The sequence below is a fragment of the Mustela nigripes genome, chromosome 12 (assembly GCF_022355385.1).
Source record: "Mustela nigripes isolate SB6536 chromosome 12, MUSNIG.SB6536, whole genome shotgun sequence".
Lineage (NCBI taxonomy): Eukaryota > Metazoa > Chordata > Mammalia > Carnivora > Mustelidae > Mustela > Mustela nigripes.
The window spans coordinates 76,743,009-76,759,231 of NC_081568.1; the positions used below are offsets into that span (position 1 = coordinate 76,743,009).

The 16,223-nt window shown below is 53.5% G+C and overlaps 1 protein-coding gene across 2 annotated transcripts in view; it reads left to right on the forward strand.

The window, feature by feature from the left end:
• Nucleotides 1-3,606: 3,606 nt before the first annotated feature.
• The window catches only part of PSD2 (pleckstrin and Sec7 domain containing 2), a 54,182-nt gene continuing 41,565 nt past the window's right edge, over nt 3,607-16,223 (forward strand). Inside the window, exon 1 of one of the 2 annotated variants that reach the window (XM_059417720.1) lies at nt 3,607-3,777. The gene's annotated coding sequence lies outside the window, so the exon portion shown is untranslated. Of the gene's footprint in view, nt 3,778-10,166; nt 10,530-16,223 lie in introns of those variants that run through there. The other variant, XM_059417721.1, reaches the window with a different exon arrangement.

A 16,223-nucleotide genomic window follows, 5' to 3' on the forward strand; every position in this document is an offset into this window, starting at 1 on the left:
TTGTCCTTTGGTGTCTGGTTTCTTTCACTTCACATCATGTTTTCAAGGTTCATCTCTGTCTTAGCATATGTCAGAATTTCCCTGTTTTTAAAAAAAAGATTTTATTTATTCATTTGACAGAGAGAGAGGGCACAAGCAGGAGGAGTTGCAGAGGGAGAGGGAGAAGGAGGCTCCCTGCTGAGCAGGAAGCCCAACCCCAGGCTCCATCCCAGGACCCTGGGATCATGACCTGAGCCAAAGGCTCAATCGACTGAGCCACCCAAGTGCCCCAGAATTTCCTTCCCCCCTTTTTAAAAAATTTATTTGACAGACACCCAGGTGCCCCAGAATTTCCTTCCCTTTTAATTAATTTATTTATTTGGCAGACAGAGACCACAAGTAGGCAGAGAGGCAGGCAGAGAAAGAGTAGTGGGAGAAGCAGGCTCCCTGCTGAGCAGAAAGCCTGATTCGGGGCTCGATCCCAGGACCTTGGGGTCATGGTCTGAGCTGAAGGCAGAGGTTTAACCCATTGAGCCACCCAGGTGCGCCAGAATTTCCTTCCTTTTTAAGGCTGGATAATATTCCATTGCATTAGACACCACACTTTGTTTATCTATTCATCTGTCAATGGACACTGAAGTTATTTCCACCTTTTGGCTGCTGTGAATAACGCCACTGTGAAGCTTGTTAATTGTTATTTCATGGTCTCTTTCTAATCAGGTTACCCCAACCCTTCCCATGCAGATGGCTCTTGTAGAGACCCCTGTGACTTCCATGTTGCTAAATCCAGTGGCCATCTTTCCATGGTCACCTCACTCGATCCATCAGGACCATTTGACTTGGTCTATCTTCCTTTGGTTTATAGGACGCCACGTTCTCCTGCTTTCTATCCCCCCCCAGATGCTCCTTCTCAGTCTCCGTTCTTGTTTCTCCCCTTTCTCCTTCCCGACCTCTGAATGTGGGAGGCTCTCAGGGCTCCATCCTTGGCCCTCTGACAAATGCACCCCCACCTCTGGGTGGCCTCATGACTCCTCCTGAATGTACACCTAGGCCAGCCCTTTCTCAGGGCTCTATCCACCTACTTGACATCCCCGCTTGGGTGACCAAAAGCTCAAACTCCACATGTCCAAAGCAGAGCACTTGCTTTCCTCCCTCAGACATGGTCTTCCCCACTTCTGCACCGTAGTTCCTGGCAATTCTGTCCTTCTCATTGTTCAGGCCCTCAGATTTTCCTTCACTCTTGACTTCTCTTTTTCTTATACCCCACACCCAATCCCTCAACTCATCTTATTGGATTTACTTTTGAAATACATCTAGAATCTGCTTAATTCTCCCCAGCTCCACGACTACCTCCCCAGTCCTGGAGTTTGGCAGTAATCTCCTAACTGGTCTTTAGGCTCAGCCCTGACCCCTCCAGTCTATCCCCAACACAGCAACTAAAGGGATCCCTTAAAAATATAAGTCAGGGGGTGCCTAGGTGGCTCAGGGAGTTAAGCCTCTGCCTTTGGCTCAGGTCCTGGTTTCAGGGTCCTGGGATTGAGCCCCACATCAGGCTCTCTGCTCAGCAGGGAGCCTGCTTCCGCCTCTCTCTCCACCTGTTTCTCTGCCTACTTGTGATCTCTCTGTGTGTCAAAATAAATAAATAAATAAATAAATAAATAAATAAATATTTTAAAAGAAAAATACAACTCAGATTGGGTCAGTTTTTTTGCTCCAGATTTTGGGTGGTTCCTCATGTCACTAAGAGTCAAAGCTGTAACCCTCACACAGGTGGCACAGCTCTACATCACTGGGTCCCTGCCATCTCTGTGCCTCACCCCCTACAGGCTTTGCTCGTTCCCTTTGCTCCTTGCTGTTCCAAGAACAAGCCAAGCACACTCCCATCTCAGAGCATTTGTGCTGGCTATTCCTGGTCCTTGGAAACCTCCCTCCCCCCCATATCTACATGACAGATTCTTTTACTCCTTTCTTATCTTTCCTTAAATTCACTTTTTCAGAGTCTTCTGGTAGTGTTCTGTTTGACGCTGCGATACCTGTCACCCTGCCCACCCTTCTTATCCTCTCTATGCTGGCATATTTCCTCCTGTAGTACTTGCCACTGTCTCTATTACAAATTTTATTTATTTATTGTATTTATTGTTTCTTTTCTAGTCTCACCACCGCTAGACGTGTTCCTGGAGGCCGTGGATTTCCCTCTCTGATTCACCTAGTATAGTGGCTGGTACATGCAGGGGCTCAATAAAAATTTGTTGAAAGAAGGAATGAAGAAAGAAAGTGTGATAATTTGGGAAGGGGTCTGCAATCTAAAAAGACATTGGAACCAAGAAAGGGTGGGCTTCTGGTGTGGCCGGGCGTCACGGACATGAGTGCTGTTTGCTGTGCAGCATCCGTCTGCCTGCTCCTGGTAACTCCCCCCTTGTTTGCCTTTGGGACATTTCTGCTCTCCCGACCAGGGCATATGGATCTCCTGGGTTGACCCCACTCCTCACTCCCAGGGGAGCAGGGACCCTGCAGGCCACAGTGATTGACTCAGGCCTGGGTCTATATCACTGGCTGGGTCAATGAGATTGAATTTTGAGACTTTGGCTTATATCCTTGGGATAGAGAAGGCTTCTTCCCTCAAAGGTAGATATAAGCTCAGAGGTGTCTTACCCATTTTGTTACTTTGTGGGAAGAGCCTGCCTGGAAATGGAGCCAACATAGAGGAATACTGGGCTACAGGTTTGGAGAAAGACATTTGGGAGCCTAGAGACAGTACTACCTGCAGCTGGCTCTGGTCCTGGGATTTTTTCATTCACTTAAGCCTCTTTTTTTGGAAGCTGGTTTCTGTCCCTTGCTACCACTTACACCGTACCTGCTGCAGCTCATGAACTGGGAAGTGAGGAAGAGGCTGAATGTAGGGTCTGCCACGTGTGTGGAATGGGTGGCCCCAGAGGCAGTCTCAAGTTGGGGTGGGGAGGCGAGCAGTCAATTATTAGTGCTGCATGGAGGGGAAAAGGGAGCAGATTTGCGTTGGCTCTGCACTACACAAGCTCTCACTCTGTCAGGGGAGAGGGGCATGGACCCTACTGGTGCAGGCCAGACGGATCCAGCTCTGCCAGGAGCAAGCTAGGCTGAGATGGATTGTGCCCAAGTTTGGGTGGGAAGTAGGATGGCGGAGCTCTTCCCCAAAGAGCTAACTCCTGGTCTGTCATTTCCATCCTGCCCCAGTGCACGTAAACGAGGTCTCCTTGGGTTCTGTCACTTGCTAGAGGTGTGTTCTGGGGTAGGACACTTAACTTTCCCAGCTGCAAGGTCCTCATAGGTGAGATGGAGTGAATGCTGTCTACCTCCTCTGGTTTCTGTGTGGATGAAATGAGATAATGTGTGAAGTGAGATAATGCCAAGAACTCAGTATGAACCTGGCTCACGGAACACTCTTAATAAAAATCAGCTGCTTGGATTATTATCGGAGGTCTTTTCTGGCCAGTGGTTGTGCCTAGCGGGGCAGGTGCAGTTCTCATAGCCACCAGCAGGTGACGCCCTGACCCCAAAAGAGCTCATTCTTGGCTGGACTGCTTAAATAAGGGCTCCGGAAGGGGTTGGGCAGGGCGGCCTGTCGGATCTTGGCGGGTTAGACTCCATCCTTACCGGCTGCGGTGGGGGGAGGTATCTGCATTCCCCTCAGTTCCAAAGAAGACGGGGCCTGGGTCACTATGGCATAGTCGGTGGAGCCTCAGTTTTCCGTCCGTATTTTGGAAGAGCGTGGCCTTCGGAGACAGCCTGGGTCAAGTTGAGAAAATACTCAGGTTGGACCTGGTAAGGGACTGCCAGAAGGAGCGAACATCCGAGCACGGAGGCCGGTTAGAGAGGGCCTGCGGCTGGACCTCGGGGCACGGCTGGGCCTGGTGCTGAGGCAGGGGGATGACCCATATGATCTCTAGTCTCTTCTCTTGATGAAAGATTGAGAGGGGGGCTGCCCGCCACGGAGCACCCAGGTACCCGGCTTGGCCTGGTGATGCCGGACGCTCTGGTAATTCTGGATGCGGCCAGCAGAGGGAAGCAGAGAGCCTCCTGGGCTTCGCAGGAGTCCCGAGCACGCCCTCCCGGGAATTTGGGGCTGGAGGCGCCTCCCAGGCCAGGAGTCCGCGTGTTCCCTCTTTGCCGCTAGGCTTCCTGAGAATGGGGAAGGGGAGGTTGGTGACGAAAGCTGGGTGAGGGGAGGGTCAACTTCAACCCGAACTTTCTGCATCCTCCAGCGGAGCTGCCTCTTTCCTGGGTCTCAGTTACCAGGATGAGATCCATTGGCTACTCTAATCCTAGGAGCCAGGACTTCCTGGGTTAAGGTGGTGTTTTCTCTCCAAGGATAAGGATTTGGGCGTCAGACAGAGATCCTCTTGCTAATCCCCATAACCCAGGCTTGGAGGGTCAGCTGGACCTCCGGAAGCAAGACAGTGCTCACCCCATAGCACCCTAGCCAGTTCCCGGCATCCTCCTGGACAGGCTCCCAGAGGCCCACAAAGGCCTTCAGACAAAGTTCTGGGCCAGGCTTTGCCTGTGCCCTGGGCCCACAGCCGGCTGGCTCTAGGTACTCCAAGTCCCTGGCACTCCTTATGGGATTTTGTCCACTAGCCCTGGACTAGTGCTGGCAGGGCCCTGTTTGCTGGGTGGTGGGGGTAGGACAGGCAACTCTTGGAGGTTGAGCAGTCTCCCCTGTCCTTTCCCTCCTGCCCCTGGCATTGCTCTTCTCCCGAAGACCTTCCAGCATCTCAGGCCTGCTCAGCTGTTGTGGCCTTTTCCCCACGTGTCCTTCACTTGGCTGCAAGCCCAAATCTCTGCTGTCCGCAGGTCCCGCTTATATACTCCCACTCATTCCTTCATTCATCCGTGCATTCAGCAAGTATGTATTGAGCTCCAACAACGCTCCAGGCCTGTGCTTGATGCTAGGGGATCCAGCAGTAGCAAGACCCAGTTCCTGTCCTTTGGAGTTCAAAGTCTGGGGAGGTAGTAGGTAGGAGACTCCTAAAACTCATATTTAAAAACTGATCTCATTTCGTGATGATTAGGGTGAAGCAGACAAGTCGCTTGCTCTTGGAAGCTCAACCTACAGGGGTGTTTCCTCTGGGAAATCATCTGATAGGCTGTGAGCTGCGGAGGTCTGGGCCCGCCCCTCTCCTCCAGCAGCCTGGCACAGGACAGGCAGGAGTTGCTCAGTAAAGGTTTGTTGAACATATGGGTGAATCATCATCGTCCTGGCCACGGGATGGCCAGTGAGAATGGCTTTTCCTCCCCACACTCCCTCTCAGCTAACATAGAAGTCTTAGGTAATGTGGGGGATTATACAGAGAAGATCCCGAGGTTCCGAGGATTCCACCCGAGGCCTCTGTGGCTTCCCGCTTTTCCCTCACCGCACAGCTTCCCTAACGTGGGTTCCGTCACACGTGTCCTCATGCATGGATCTGACCATGACCTCTCATCCATCCGTTCTTTGGCTTTATCACCCTTTGAGTGCCTACTGTATGCTAGCTCTGGGCTCTGGAAGAAGTGGGAACCCAGAGAAGAGTGGGAAGGGTCCTTGGCCTTATGGACTATCCAGTCTGGACAGTAATGGCACAGTGAGGTGTGCTGTGATGGGGGAGATGGTGGTGCTGTGTGAGCCCAGAGGGCATGTGCCCAGTCTGGGGACCCATCCTTAGCAAGGCCTCCTCTGGCCACTTGGCTGAAGGCGCTCCCACTCTTCTAGCTAGGGGTCGTCACATCCCCATTTTCTTTTTTTCAGAGTACATATTAGTATCTGTAGTTATTTTCTTTCTTTATCTGCTGCTGTGCTCATTATCTGAGCGTTTTCCCGAGTACATGCTATGTGCCAGGCAATGTTCTAGTCCCTGGGTGTACAGAGGTGAACAGATTTCCAGCTCTCCTGGAGCTTACAGTCTAGTGATGATAGTAGTGGTAAGAAAGACAGATAATAACCAGAATAAGCAAGTAGGTATGTAGGATATAAATCTATGTTCTGGAGGAAAAACAAGCAGGCCAAGGGGAGACTGGTGGTATTTTAGGCAGAGAGCTGAAGGAGGTGAGGAGTAAGCCATGCAGCTGCCTGGGGGAGGAGTTTCAGGTAGAGGGCATAGCAAGTGCAAAGGCCCTGAGGTGGGAATGAGCCTGATGTGTTAGAGGATCAGTGAGGAGGCCCCTGTGGCTAGAAAGGAGTGAGGTCAGACAGGTAGTGGGGCCCAGATCATGTAGGAACCTGTAGTCATTGTAAGGCTTTGCTTTAACTCTTAGTGACATGTTGGGAATATCAGTAGTGGGATGGGGTGCAAGCAGGGGGACCACTGAGAAGACGACAATAACAATCCTGGTGAGAGGCGATGGTGGCTGCTGCCAGCTGATGGGCAGTGGACAATTGGAGATGTGTTTTGAAAGTAGATCTCATAGGGAATCAGCTGAAAAGGTTACAAGGTACAGGCAGGGATACTGGAGGGCAACAGGCATCCTGGAAGCCAGCAGGAGGAACTGTTTCAAGGAGGGAGGGTGATCTAGTGTGGCAGATTCTGCCAATAAGTTAAGATGAGGTATGAGAATTGACTTTTGGATTTGACATCACAGTGGTCACTAGGGACCAGGCCCCGGTCAGTATATCTAGTCCCTTTGTACAAACAGGAGAGAGAGGCAGCTCTTCTAGGTGGACCCAGTGTGCAGGCACACAAAAGGGAGATACCTCAGTGTAAAAGAAAAGGTGTCTCTTCCCAGCATGATGTAGCCTTGTACCAGGCACAGCTGGATTTCTGCTCCTTCTCCACCCCTTATGGACTCCAGGTGCCTTGGCACAGTGTCCAACCTGTACATCTGTACTCATTAGTTGTGTTGGTGACCTTGAGGAACAGCGTCAGTGGAATAAGTGTGGGTGAGAGGATGAGAGTCAGATGGAAGTGAGTTCAAGAGAGAATGGGAAAGAAATTGGAGAGCATGGACAACTTCTTCAAAGAGCTTTGCTATAATGGGGGAAAACGAATGGCCCAATAGCTCGAAGGGGCTGGAGAGTTGGGAGGAATTAGCAAGAGAGAGTGAATGAAGAGAAGGCATCTTAGGCAGGGGACCAGCATAAGCAAAGTGAGGTTATTAGAAATGGTTGTGGTGTCTAAGGTGGGTGGGGTCCTAGAGCATCACATTTGAAGTGTGAGGTGTCAAGAGAGAACACTGGACAGGTGGGCTGGAGGCTTTATCTTGGGGACAAAGGGGCACGGGCAGGGTTGGAGCGTAGCTGGGTGCACAGCAGGTGCTCACTGAGTCCTCCAGGATTGGCCTGCAGAATCCCGACCCAGCCTCTCATTCCCTGGCCTCAGTCTACCAGCTGGAAGATGGGAGCCCTGGGTGTTGCAGGAGCTCTCTGGGCCAAACCCCCTCTGGACCCATATGCCTTTCTCCTGGTGCCGGGTCTCGGGTCCTGGCCTCTTTTCTTCCCGGGATGCACCACTCTGTTCGGGGTGAGGAAGAGGAGGAGGCCCTGCCTGGGTCTGGGGAGGCAGGAGGTCAGGTAGAGGCCTCCCCCTGGCAGGCTGTGCTGGGCTGCATGGGCTGGGAACTGGGCCCCTTGCCTCTGTTCAGCCTCTAGCACCTGCCTTCCTGCGAATCACCTTCAGGTGGGCAGGGAAAGGTCGGGGAGAAGGAAAGGGTGTCACTTGGAGGACGCGGGAGAAGCTGCTGATTCTTTTTTGCGCTGGAGGGAGGCTGAGGAATGTAGTGCTTTTAGCTGAAACTGTACTCTTCCAGGAGGCGAAAGTAGCTACAAGGGAAAGTAGCTACACAGTAAATCTCTCTCTTGTGTCCAGTGCTCCTATCACACAGAGGCCATCCGTGGGCTCGTGACAGCCCTTCAAGCCCTTTGGGCTAGTTGCACATTACATGGTTAAGTGAGATTCAGGGAGGAGATCTAGCTGCCTGTGGTTGCACAGCTAGGAGGCCACAGCTGGAAGATGGGAGCCCTGGATCAGAACCCAGGCCTCTGGCCCTGGCCAGCTCGTGCCCAGTGCAACAGGCTCCCAGAGCTGCCTATCATGGGGAGCAGACCCAGGCGAGGGATGGGGTTCTGTGGCAAATGAAGCAGGGAGACAGCTCTATCTCCCTCCCTGCCTCCTTTCTTTCCTTCCACATAGAGGTATCTATCGCATTAGGTACTGAGCATAACTTGTGAACAAGAAAGACCTTGCTTTCAGGGGGCTCACAGTCCATCTAGGTGGACAGAGAGTAAACGATTATTCCATGAGCAAGTCCCTTATTACAGCTGGAATAACCACAGCCCTTTGAGTGCCTCGGGTGCCAGGTCTTGGGTGGGTGGGTGGGCACTGAGCATAACAGCTCCTTTCATCCCACCCCAGCCCCACAAGAGAGGGATATTACCATCCTTACTGCACAGTTGAGGAAGTGGAGGCTCAGAAATGTTGTCCAGCTGTGACTTGAGGTCATGGGTCCTGAGCATGGGGAATGTGGAAACAGCCCTGTGACTCCTTCTTTGCCCATGGTTCCTGTTGGTTGCCCCCCATCCCTACCTACAGGTAGCAGAGGGCAGAAGGTTAGAGGGCAGGACAGCATGGAAACCATGTTCCCTCTGTGCCCTCCAAAAAGATCCTGGGCACTTGAAATAGAGTGGTCCCCTTGTTTCTGGGCTCTGTGGCAATCTCCTCGGGTTTGATGGGCAGCAAAGAGTTGTGGGCCGAGTGGTTTCTCAACTGCCGAGCTGCGTCCACAGGATCAGACCTCCTGGAACCTTAAGCAAGTGGCCAGTACTTTTGGTCTCAGCTTTCTCATCTGTAAAATGGTTTATAGGATTGTTCTGAGGGTTAAATGTAACACATGGAAGGCATGTACTGTGGACTCTGGCACATGGTGGATGTACAGTTAATAATGAAGGTGTCACCATGTCACCATGGTTGGTGACACCCCAGCTTCAGCTGCGGCCCTGCTTGAAGAGGGAGGAGACTAATCACAGCTTGTACCTTGCATCTCCAAGTACTCCATCCTGCACAGCTTAGACACCCCTAATAGATCAGCAAATCCTCTCCCTCTCTCACCCTCTGCTCCCTAAGAGGGCCCCTAATTCTGTGTGTGTATGGGTAAAAAGAAGGTCAGAGAAAGCTTCTTTGGGAAAGGGGCATTTAAGCAGGGATTTGAGGCCTGGGTAGGAGTTCAACAGGCACAGCAGGATCAAGGCCTGACCAGACAGAGGGTGGAACATCTGCAAAGATCTAGAGATGGCAAGGAGCCCAGTGCAGTGAACAGCTCCTGGGGCTGGAGTGGAAGGAAAGTTGTAGAAAGTGGCTTTCTGTGGTAGGGCTGACTCTACCCTGATCTCCCTCTTTAGTGGAACTGGACCTGCTCACCCTCCCCTGTTCCCACAGCTTCTGGTCTCTGTAGATCCCTACAGGTGGGGGCCCATTATTACCTATGTGAGAGGTGACTTCTTGCCTTGCAGGAGATTCAAGGCTAGGAAGTCCTTCTGGGTGTCTAGTCCAGGTGCATTCCTCTCACATTTGTTCTTCAGAGCTAGGATCCTGGGCGGGGTGGGGGGGGGTGTCTTTAAGGTGGTGATCAGCATGAGGGGAACTGTGGGGCAGGTCCTGCGGAGATGGTTTTCACAGCCCACAGCATCTGTATCTCTCTGCCTAGGCAGCCTATCCCCCTGACCTGGTGCTGGGAGTCTGCATTCTTGATTGGATCCACCCTTCCCCTCTTCCTCCCTCAGGTTCTCTCTGCTTTGTCTGATCTTCTGTCCTCACCCCCCCTTCTCACCCCATGGCTCAGGTCTGTCTGTCCCTCTGTCTCAGTAGGTAGGTAGGTAGGGCAGGCTCAGTTTACCGATCTCTGAGATGGTCCACCTCTTCCCCCACCCCTGGTAGGATGTCTCCAGGCTTGTGTGGGGAGAGGAGGGCAAAGAGTTAGTGGAGGAACAGACCTTTGGAGCAGGACAAGGACCTGTTTCCTCCTTCAGTTGGAGGAGGGCTGAGCCAAGCCTGGGGGTCTGAGGCTAAGGGTCCTGCAGCGCAGGGTGGGGGGAGCGGTGGCTGGGTCTGACCCAGGGTTAGAGGACAGCTGGGGCCCCGCTGGGCGAGGGGGGGCTGGTGCGGAACCTCGCAGCGCTCCCCTCCCCCACTTTCTTAAAGGGCCGGGGCGCGGGGCTGTAGGGGAAGAGGCTGGCCACACCCTCCCTGGCCGGGTCAGGGCACACAGTGGGGACCTGGGGGCGGAGGTGTGGCTGGAGGGCTAGCCAGAGTGGCCGCTGTCGCCTCGGGCTCTGCTCCCGCTACCCGCCCGCCTGCAGTTCCCCCGCCCTTCCCCGCCCTTCCCGCTCCTCCCTCCCTCCTTCTCTCCTTCCTTCCCTTCCCTCCCTCCTGCCGTCAGTCCCCCCCATCTCTGCTCAGCTTCTCCAACAGCCTCGGCTCTGACACCTAAAGGGACTGAAGCGGGCACGGGGAGTCCCGACAGGCAGAGGCGGAGCGGGACGGTCAGTCCGGCAGAGGCCTCCGCATGGCACCGCCGTGAGAGGCTGGACCCAGCGACTGGGACCAGGAGCGGTAAGTGGGGCCGCGGGGCCACCTGGTCCCAAGGGCCCTCGTTCCCGGGACCCCGCCTCTCCCAAAGTGGGGTTGGGGGCCAGGTGGGGTTGCTGGGGGGAAACGCATGCTGGAGGGCGCCGCCCTCCGCCCTCCATGCCCGCCGGGGTCTGCTAACAAAGCTACATTTTGAGATCAATTCCGTGGCGGCTGGAGCATCCGAAGGATACGGTTGTCATGGAGATGGGGCTGGGAGAGGAAGCCCGGGGATGGCCAGGTCTGGGCCAGGGAGAGGGGGGGCTACCAGAGAACCCCAGGCCAGCCTGCAGGGCCAGTCAGGGCCAGGCGGGGTGATTGCCTTCTGGGCTCTGCCTGCCGATCCCCCCCTTTTGTATAATCTGAGCTACATGTGTGTGTTGATGGGGTGCCAATGGCAGCTTGGTGGCAGGGGACCCAGGGGGTTGGGTGGTTGCCGGGGCCTGCTGGCAGCTACCTTTACCACGGAGCAGCTTTGAGGATTTATTTCTGTTTCCAGTTTCCTAACTTTGACAGCCTGGCTTGTCAGCCAGACCTTCCCAGCTCTGGACTCTGCTGCTAGAAAGGGGGCTTGTGTGGGGGCGTGGCAGGCAGCGGGCAAGGCTGAGAAGGCCCATAATGGCCGTGGCAGCCGCAGGGAGGGAGGGGTCCTTAGAGCCCGCTGCTGGGGCTGGGTTGGGGCAGGGAATCCAGATGTGGGGACCACCCTGCCCAGCTGGACCCCTCCTAAGAGGAGGTATTCTGACTGTTGCTGTCCCTGGAGAAATCTGGGGACTCCCTGAATCAGAGCTAGGGACATTGTCTCCACTCAGGCTCCCCCCCCCCCCCGGGGGGGGGGCACTGCTCCAGCCTACCCCTTTGTCTTGGGGCCATCTTGGGGGGGGGGCGACCCTGGAAGGAAACTAGGAACAGAAGTGGTAGCCACAATGGAAGTGGGTCTGAAATTCTTCGCAGGCTCAGGATAGGCCAGGCTGAGCTTGGTGGGTGGGTGAATGGAGAGCAGGGAGAGGGCTCAGGGTTTGTCCAGGGCAGATGGGCAGCCTGGGTCTAAGGGGAGGCGTTTGAACTTTCTTAGGTTTCCCTAACTCCTTCCAGACTCAGCATGCAAGAACAACTTATTGGGGGGTATTCAGGCAGCTTGAAGGAGAGAGGGTAAGGGGCATTGTGACTACCTCCAAGCCCAACCCCTATCCTTGAGCAAATACAGCCATTCTCCATCCCCATCTGGAAGGTTAGAAGCCCTGCCTCGCAGGGAAGCTACAAGTTCTGTGACCTGGGATCTCTGAATCAATAAGATGGGCCAGCTGCCCTCCCCTGCTCACCTCCTATCTCTGGAGGAGGGACCTGCCCACCCAAGAGCTCCCTCTCTCCAATGTATAGGGAGATATACTGGGAGCAGTGAGAGGGTCTCTGAGCAGGGGACATGACCCTGCTGAGCTTCCGTATATAGAGCACTTCCACTGGCTAAGTACTCTCATTCACCCGGCTTTAGAGGGAGATACTGCTAGTATTCCCATTTTGTGGAGGTGGATACTGAAGCTCAGGGAGAAGTTGCCTGTTCAGCGTCACTTAGTAAGTGGCAGAATGAGGATTTGTACCTAAGCAGAACTGTTTGCTGCTTGGACCTCTGTCCCCAGTCTCATTTTCTTCTTCTCTGAGATGCAAGTTAGGAGGGAGGTGACTGCGTGCCTTTCCATCTGGAGCAAGGGAGTCACCTTGGGGGAGACTGAGGCACTAAGCTAGGGTCTTCTAGAGAGGTGGGATCAAGGCATTCCCATTCAGGACATTTGCTTGCAGGAAAATGACACTGGCTCCCATGACAGAAGATGTTCTAGACATCCTTTGCCAGATGGTCTTTTCCAGGAAAATCTGTTTTGAGCGGCATCTTATGTCTGGGGCTCCATATTTAGACTGGCTCCTCATACAGGAGGATACACTCAGACTGTCGCCCCTGGAGGGGTGTTTGGGGGGAGTGGTGAGCCTGGGCTGCACCTGGCTTCTTGCCACAGCTCAGGCAGAGGTAGGGCAGGGCTGCCTTGCTGGTCTCCCTGGGACCTGGTTGTTTCCTGTAGGGCCCTCGTCCTTCAAAGTGTGTCTGCTCGCTGGTAAGTCTTCCTTGGGAGCTGACCCTTTTTAGGTGGTGAGCCACTCCAGGGCTGTGCCTGCCTGGCCCCAGCTGACCCTAGCATCCAGCCATGGCCTGCTGGAATGCAGGACTGCCTCTCTGCCTTGTGTCCAGGCAAGTGGGGCCTTGAGCTTCCTTCTTTGGAGTGTGTCGCTCCACTCCTTTCCTTCCCCCCTAATTTTTTGTCTCATCACACCTGGTAGTGCAATGAACATCCACTTATATACCCTTCCCCTAGAGACCTAGATCTACCCACTGTTGACATTTTACCGACGTTTGTGTTTCTCTCTCTGAATCTTTTGAAAGTAAGTTGCAGATACCCTAACACTTCACCTCTGAATAATCCAGCATGAGTTTCTTGAGATGAGGACGTTTTTCTACATAATGACTATATATTGTCATACTCAAGAAGTTTAACCATGATAAAGTTTAACCTAGTATGTAATCCATACTCGAATTCCTCTTGTTGTACCAGTAATGTCCTTTATAGCTGTTTTAAAAACAAATTTTGTTCAAGGATCACACATCACAGTTAGTTATGTCTCCTTTGATCTGGAACGATTGCCCTGCCTTCCCTCCCCCGCCCCGGTCTTTTGTCACCTTGTCATTTTTAATTGACACTCTTCCTATAGAATGTCCCACATTCTGAATTTGTCTTGTTGCCTGCTCACGAGTAGATCCACCTTAAACATTTGTTGGCAAGAGTATCCCATAGGCGATGTTTGCCTCCTTCTCAATGCTTCTCTCATCAGGAGTCCTATAATAGGCGGTCAGCTAAGTGAGGTCACTTGGTTAAAGAATCCCTTTGTTTACCTCCATTCCTCTCTCTTTCCACTTCCAGAAGCTTCACCCACCTGGTCATCCACACACCAGGTCAGCAAAACTGACTGAGCTCGTACTTCAGACCACGTACTGGAGAAGGGTGATTCAGCAGTCACTGATGAGGCCTTCAAGGATCTCCCAACCTCAGGGGTGGTGTGGGGGTGAGCCACAACTGGGGGCAGGAAGTAGTGAGGGGCGAGGTGATGGAGGGGAGGGGTCCAAGAGAGGAAGAAAGGGAGTGGGGCCTGGAATGTGGGCTGATGAGCTGGCCCTTTCTCCAAAGAACTGGGAGCCACCAAGGTCTTCAGAGAGGAGAGTAATGGGACAGGTGTGTGTGAAGAAGATGGAGGGGAATTGGCAGGGCCAGTGTGGTGGATAAGGACCAGTCCGACTGCCATGATGTGGCCCAGGATGAGAGGGTGGGCACTGAATTTGGGGCTGCTCTGTATGGCATGTAGAGGGAATGCATGGTGGGAATGGAGTTGGTGGTGCTGTGGCCCTGCCGGGACCTGGGTGTGGCAGGAGGGAGGTGGAGAGGAGGATAAGGAGAGACGGAGGAGGCCGAACAAACAGGCACTGGCATCTGACTCGACGCCGGGAGCTGTGTTGTGATGGCCTGGGAAGGGTGACAGAGGATGAAGTTTTGAGTATGTGGGATCCACGTTACTCTTCAGATCAGAGGAACGGTGTATGGGAAGCTCATTCCTCAGGTGCTGGTGGCCGCCTGTGGCCGCCCTCTCAGAAGCTCATTTTAGGATGAGGGCAGAGGAAAGGCCACTCATGACTCACAGCAGGGAATGGGTGGGGGGCTTTAAGGCACCAACAGGGGAGGGAGATTGAGCACCGGCCCAGGGCCACTCTAAAATTCAGAATAACGCCTTCTGTGTGGATCCCCAACTCCCTTACCTCATTTACTTCTTCATGCCTTTTTTTTTTTTTTAAAGATTTTATTTATTTATTTGACAGAGAGAGACACAGCAAGAGAGGGAACACCAGCAGGGGGAGTGGGAGAGGGAGAAGCAGACTCCCCACTGAGCAGGGAGCCCAATGTGGGGTTTGATCTCAGGACCCTGGGACCATGACCCAAGCCGAAGGCAGACACTTAACCGTCTGAACCACCCAGGTGCCCCTTCTTCACACTTTCTTGGTGAAACCCCAGCCCTGGTTAAATCCAACGTTCAGCCACCCTGCCCGCCCTACATCTGCCCCTGAACAGCTGAGCAGGGCTGAGAAAATCCACAACCCAGACCTGTCTCACTTGAAATTGCCTCAAAACTGTGAGCTTCAGGTGAATCCTTAGCGCTGTCCGGCATTCCCACCATAGGTCCTGAGGCCATCTCCTTTCCCACTATCAGCTGACTATTTCACACTTTGTCTGCTACCCTCAATCCTTGCTCCTCATTCCCCATCCTCCCTCTCAGCTGATGATCCTGCTCCCTACTTCTTTGAGAAAACAGAAGCAATAGGGACTTTCCCAGACTTGCAGTGTGACATTCTACCGGCTCCTGCCCCCATGGCTCTCCTGCTTCCTGTCCCTGGGGGTGAGGCCTTCTCTGGTTAAGGTTGCCCCTCTCCTTGTGCACTATACACTGTCCCCCACCGTGCCTGCTCGAGGGCATTGATGCAGCCAGGGTCCCCTCCTGCCTTGTCAGTTCCTTCCGTACTGGATCCTTCCATCAGTAGACCCTTGCTCTTGTTTCTTCTGTCTTACAAGGTGGCTCTCTTGTGTTCTCCGTCCAGCAGCTGCTGCATCTCTACTCTCCTTCGTAGCCAAGCTCCCCAGAAGGGTTGTTAGGACTCATTATCTCCTGGTCCTCTCCTTCCACTCTCTCTCTAGACTCCACTCCAAATGGGCTTTCACTCCGTTCTGCTGACTGCTTTTCTCAAGGTCACCATGGACCTCCATGTTGCTATCCTCAGTGGCCAAGTCTCAGTCCCCATCTGAAGCATCTGACACATTCAGTTTCTCCCAATTCCTGAAATATTCTCTTTGACTTCCAACATATCCTTTCTTGTTTGCCTCTGGCCTCGTGGTTGATCCTACTCAGTTTCCTTCTGCTCTGCCCCGCCCCCACCTCTGCACATGGCGGTGTCCCAGGACTCAGTCCCTGCACGGCCCGTTGTCTCCCTCTACTTCCTTCCACTCCTGTGCCGACCTCATCTGGTCCTGTGGCTACACCTTCCCACGTGCTGCCAGTTCCCACATTTGTACCCCCAATTTTGAGCTGTCTTCTGAGCTCCAGTAGCTTTTTTAACATCTCAACTGTCGTGTCTCATAGACCCTTCAAACTCAACTTGTCCAAAGCGGAGATCCCGATCTTCCTCCCTAGACCTGCTCTGTCCAGTCTTCCCCATCTCAGGAATGGCTCTGAGCTCCCCAGAGCTCAGGGCCCAGATGCTGTTGTCATTCCTGACTCCTCTCTTTCTCTCCTACCCCTTTGTGCTTGCCATCACCCCATGTGCTTGCCATCAAGGTGTGAGGCTGTTGACCAGGTCCCACATCTTCTGGCAATGGGCTATGGCTGAATAGGAGGGACTCTCTCAATGATGGGTTCGGATGGTCACAGTGGCACAGCCTCCTATAGCCCATTTCACACCTGCTGGCTTCATGCACATGCTGCTTGCCTTTATCCTGCCTCAAGGAGACCACAACCTTGGTCAGACCCTGTGCTGAAGTCCTAAAGCAGAGACAGGAACAGGTGAGGAGAAGGGGAGAGGAGGATGACAGGGTA